Raw genomic sequence first — 5,000 nt, forward strand, 5'->3', positions numbered from 1 at the left:
ACAGTATATTTTTGTATTTTATTGATTGTGTTGTTACACGTGCATTTTGCCAACATACTTGCAGGTTCATAAAGGACATGTACCATGCTCATTTCCCAAATGAGGAATTTCTGTTCTCAGGACAAAATGGACAGCGCAAACACGAGTCCGCACTAGAGAATATTTACTGTATTCGCCAAGCTGTGACCTGTTTGCTCTCTCTCTCTCTATTGACCGTGCTTCTAGCTCCATCTTTCCGTCACATGCACAGGTACTTTTATTTTCAGAAAATAAACTATTGCCCGTCGCAAGCTCAAGGTGAAATGTCTGTGTGAATGCAAATTGTAAATGCTTGGACTAAAGCACAAATGTGTAAGGTATTATTCCTATATCAAGAGCTCAGTAAGTTGGAGGTATTCGTGTCCCTGGTGAGACAAATAGAAAACGTGATGAATGTTAAATGGGGAGTTTGGCACTCTTTTTATAGACTCCAGTATAGGCGAGCTTTGAGTTGAGAAAAAAAATCTTTTTTTACAGATACCCAGATAGTTCTCTGTTGAATTTTATTTTGATTTGATTCAATTTTCACACACCTGCAGCCCATTCACATCTGCGACATTTTCATACTAACGAGTCACATGCCACCAGCGAGCAAAAATGAGTAAACGGGCCCAATTTTGACATTTTCACTCAGGGGTACACTCACTTTTGTTGTCAGCTATGTAGACAATAATGGCTGTATGTCGACTTATTATGAGGGGACCGTCTATTTACAAAAGCAAGCTTATTTACATTGTAGCAAAGTGTCCTTTGAACAAAATATTTACCATATGTAAAGGGTGTCTCTGTTTTGAGATATCATAATAAACAATAAAACATAAGCAGTGCCTCTCTAGTTTCTGCATAATCCAAGCAAACATACGCTTAAACCCAGGAGTTGGTTCCTGCGTCATTACAGTAGCCATCTGTCAGCAGGCACACCGCTTTGGCTATGTTTATGTGTACGCATACACTGAACATCACGTGCCAAACAACGCACCCGTGACCCTAGTGACCCCCCCTCCTCCCCCCGCCCCGCCCAACGTACAGCGGGCCACCAGGGTTCCGCATCATGCGCTACATTCAATCAATAATGGAAGTGAAAGGTTTTCATTCACTCATTTTTTTTCTCCATCTACTCCCACGTAATAGTGGCGCTCAGCTGCCAAACACTGATGTCATTGTCCGACAGCGCATGATGAAATGATGAACATTTAAAGCATAATAATCCCACAGTTTAATCCGAACTCGTCTGATGTGCCTACACAGAGACTATTTGTTTGGCCGTCTAACATGCAAGTTTTGGACTGGGATGGAGCACACATTTGCGCTTCAATCAGCTTCCAATGGTGATCTCACATGAAAGATGTTTTCTTTCTCAGTGAGTGAGTGAGTGAGTGTGGAGTTGGTGAGTGAAGCAGGGAGGGCTGGCAGTCAGAGAAGAGCAAAGTAATTCTTCCCAGCAAAGCGCAGACGGTCGTGCTTGAGCAGGAGCTGCAGTTACATCCCCTCTTTTCTCCTTCGCGCTCCAGACTGCGAGCATTTTCTAATCATCGTCTGTTGCCCTCTCAAGTCCAGACGGATCCACTGGTCCCATTTTGGACAGTTTGGCTGCAAACGAGCACGCCCACATTTCTCCAGAGCCGCCACAACTCAAGGTAAGAACTCACTGGTGCATGATACACGGCAAGCGGAAACATAAAAGAAAGGTTATATCATGATCATGCCGACGATGAGGAGGGTGGTGGTGCGAGTGCCAGCAGTTGTGCATGGCAAAATCAATTTGCTCGAAATTGACTTGTTGATTTGCCTGTAATTTCCAGCATGCAAAAGATAGCCGTAAAGTGTAACTATAGTTTTTTTGTTGTTGTTGTTTTTTTGCCCTTGCATTGAATAACATACGGCTTTTCTTTTCCGTGGTGAATGGAGAGTCCTTTTTGGTTCTGTTCACTTTTGAGTGCTTTTGTTGCGCCATCCTGAGATCTGTTGACTGAAAGCTTATGTGGAATCAAGGCAGATGCTCGGGGGTTTTAAGTGCACGTTTGAAATAACTGCAAACATTCAGAGAGAAAGAGAAGGCGGGGCTAGTTCATCTATGTGCTCTAAAGCATGATCTGTGCATTAAGTGCCATCAGCAACATTTCTCATTGCAACGATTTGAAATAATCAGGATTTGTTTGTAGTTGTTCGGTCAGGGAACATGTAGTAGTTCATCATTTTATATATAGTAAAAAAAAAAAAAAAAGCTGAAGAATGTGGGCACGTCAGGTATAATATCACCAGCGGGGAAAGTAAAAGGATTACCAAAAGGATTGGCCTGCAGGAATAATGTGAGTGTGAAATATTAATCTATTAATCTCATCTATGGCGTCACTGCCTCTTGGTTTGCAGGAGCAGTATTTTATTTACATTTGGAATCATTTCCAGAGACCTCTTTTTGAGTTTGTCGAGAGGATTCAGCCTAAAGGGGAAAAGGCTTTCAAACCAGGTGTGTGTTCGGTCCTTTTCGAGTGCTCACTTTTTAATGGTTAAAAAAACCAAAACAATGGCCGTGCACCATGCACGCAGTGTGGAGTGTATCAAATAAATGGCCACCAAATGTTTATGTTAACTTTTGTTGTGTGACAGCTGATTTAATTATTTAATCTTTAGATTTATGTTGAGCATATATAGCTGTATAATTTCAAAACCAATGCAAGGTGTGACTATATGAATTTAAATATGAATCTAAAACAAAGTGCTAATTGAATGTGTCTCCAATAATGATAATTGAAAAACTGCTTTTTTAAATTTTTTTGTTTGTTTGTTTGTTTTACAACTCTTGTGCTAAGTTCAACTTGATTGTGCATGTGTACCAACTGAAACATCTAATTTGTGCATTGCTACACAGGAATCATCTTTTATGATTTTGCCACATAGTTTTCTGGCTGTTTTTACAAATGTTATAGAATTCAAATTTGATTATGCTTGGTAGGAAAGTTAAGCCGCAGGCCAAGGTCTTTATTTTGGTGCAGATCTCTACGCAGGTGTGAAGCTTGCTTTTTATTTGCTTTTCATTCTGCTGGGTTGAACTGGTGACCTTGCTGAATGAAAAAAAAAAAGCTACAGGGTGTATTTCATGGCCATCTATTCATATGCGAATTCTCTGCAGATATATTTTCACAGATTTCTCGCTTTTGCCATGCAAGTCGCTAAAAAACTCTTTAAAGGAGCTGCCTCTTTTTATGTTGTTTTCATTCATCTGATTTTTTTTTTGTTCTTTTGGTTTCAGGACGTCATTGATTGAAAACAAGGAAACATAATCATGGTGTAATCAGTAGCTTTACTGGTAACAGATCACTTTTAGAGAATCTTTTTGTTATGTGACCAAAGTCTCTTTTATTAAATGTATAAAATATACAACCATTAAACCTGAAAAAAAAACCTGAGCATTATTATCATTTAAATTATTCAATGCAGGATCAAGATAGTGCCGCATATCTGGTTCTGGCCAAGCAGATAAATAACATTTCAATTTCATTTATGATTTGATCAATCGGAGATCTAACAGCAAGCTGTGTGTTTGGTGCTCTATGGACATCAATATCTCATTATCGTGTAATGCGGCACAAACGCAGTAAGATGTGCAAAAATGCAAATGTTTTCCTTCGCTATGCGATTGAGAATACGGTCCACCTGAATCTATTGCTTATACAGGCGAGTGGAATATGAGGAAACAAACAATTAGCTTTTTTTTCACACATCCAGGTTAGATAAGTGCCTGCTTTAGGATATGCTGAAAACACGGCATATGTTTCCCCTAACTTCATTTGGTGCTGGAGGTTCCTTATGTCCGTGTTCATTTTATGCCTCCTTGCATCTCATCTGCAGCCCCTCCTTGTCCTACTGAATCCCTTGTATATCATCCTGCCGTTTATCTCTTCCATCTAAAACTACCCACCAATTTATTTTTGATGTGCAAACGACCTTCTTAAACATTTACTGAAGGAATTAAATAAGAGGGCAGCAGGTAGACGGAGAGTCAAGAATTAACCTGCTGATAAGCAAGTCAAATAAAAATTTCCTCAGAAAATGCAGAGAGATCATAAACAATTGGCAGGGTGGTGCAATAAATAAAAAAATTAACCATGTTACTAAAATCGAAGTACACATGACACAGAAGAGAAAACTTGAGCAAGCACAGCATTGGTTTCCTGAGGAGAGCAAAAGATCAAAGCTGACGAGCACGGATGACCAAATAGGCATACAGCAAAATATTAAAAGTTACAAACAGACATGGTGACGGCTGGCTGGTTTTATTATAGATAGGGTTGTGGATTGTGGCACAGTTTATCAGTGATGCCAGCAGATGATATCCACCCACTGGCCAACTGATTCTTAATCATCAGTTTGTTTCCATTCAAAGCCTGAGCCATACTTGGCATGTGTGCAAGACCACAGTTTTTTGGGGGGGACTGCATTTTACACACACGTTCTTGAAAAAGATACAGTACATACTGTGCAGCGACTCCCATCTCTGAAATAGCAATATAAAGCGCCTTATTGCATTACATCACATTCCCCAAACGCAGAAGCACCACAGCTTGTAAGCTAAATGCGATCGAGTGATTCACTACTGTTAACCATCTTTGACTGTTAGCCATTATTCCTAAAATTCACTCAAATGAAAGGAAGACAAACTAAGGATGGGGGAAAACTGATACCAGGTATCGCTTTCATGCTGACACCGACCTTAGTTTAAGGTATCGAGCCGTCACGAAGGCTGCCGATTCCAGTCACCAAGACCAGTTGGTGGCACCCTACAATTAGGAAGTAAATGCCATGTGAGGTTGATGGAACATTTTTCTGAGTGAACTGCATTCCTGCCAATCCTCTCAAATGCCCATTAAGATGCGTTTTCTGTATTAGTGTTTAGATTTTACACATTTATTTGCAAAGTAAATTTGTGCATGGCTAACACAACATTTTTCGCTTTTGAATTC

At 39.9% G+C, this 5,000-nt stretch overlaps 1 protein-coding gene across 3 annotated transcripts in view; it reads left to right on the top strand.

Annotated features, from left to right (window-relative positions):
• Nucleotides 1-1,263: 1,263 nt before the first annotated feature.
• The window catches only part of camkvl (CaM kinase-like vesicle-associated, like), a 35,898-nt gene continuing 32,161 nt past the window's right edge, over nt 1,264-5,000 (top strand). For 2 of the 3 annotated variants that reach the window (XM_019891692.1, XM_019891693.1), the window contains exon 1: nt 1,474-1,676. The gene's annotated coding sequence lies outside the window, so the exon portion shown is untranslated. The other variant, XM_019891691.1, reaches the window with a different exon arrangement.

The sequence above is a fragment of the Hippocampus comes genome, unplaced genomic scaffold, assembly GCF_001891065.2.
Source record: "Hippocampus comes isolate QL1 unplaced genomic scaffold, H_comes_QL1_v1.1 scaffold174, whole genome shotgun sequence".
In the NCBI taxonomy this organism is placed as follows: domain Eukaryota; kingdom Metazoa; phylum Chordata; class Actinopteri; order Syngnathiformes; family Syngnathidae; genus Hippocampus; species Hippocampus comes.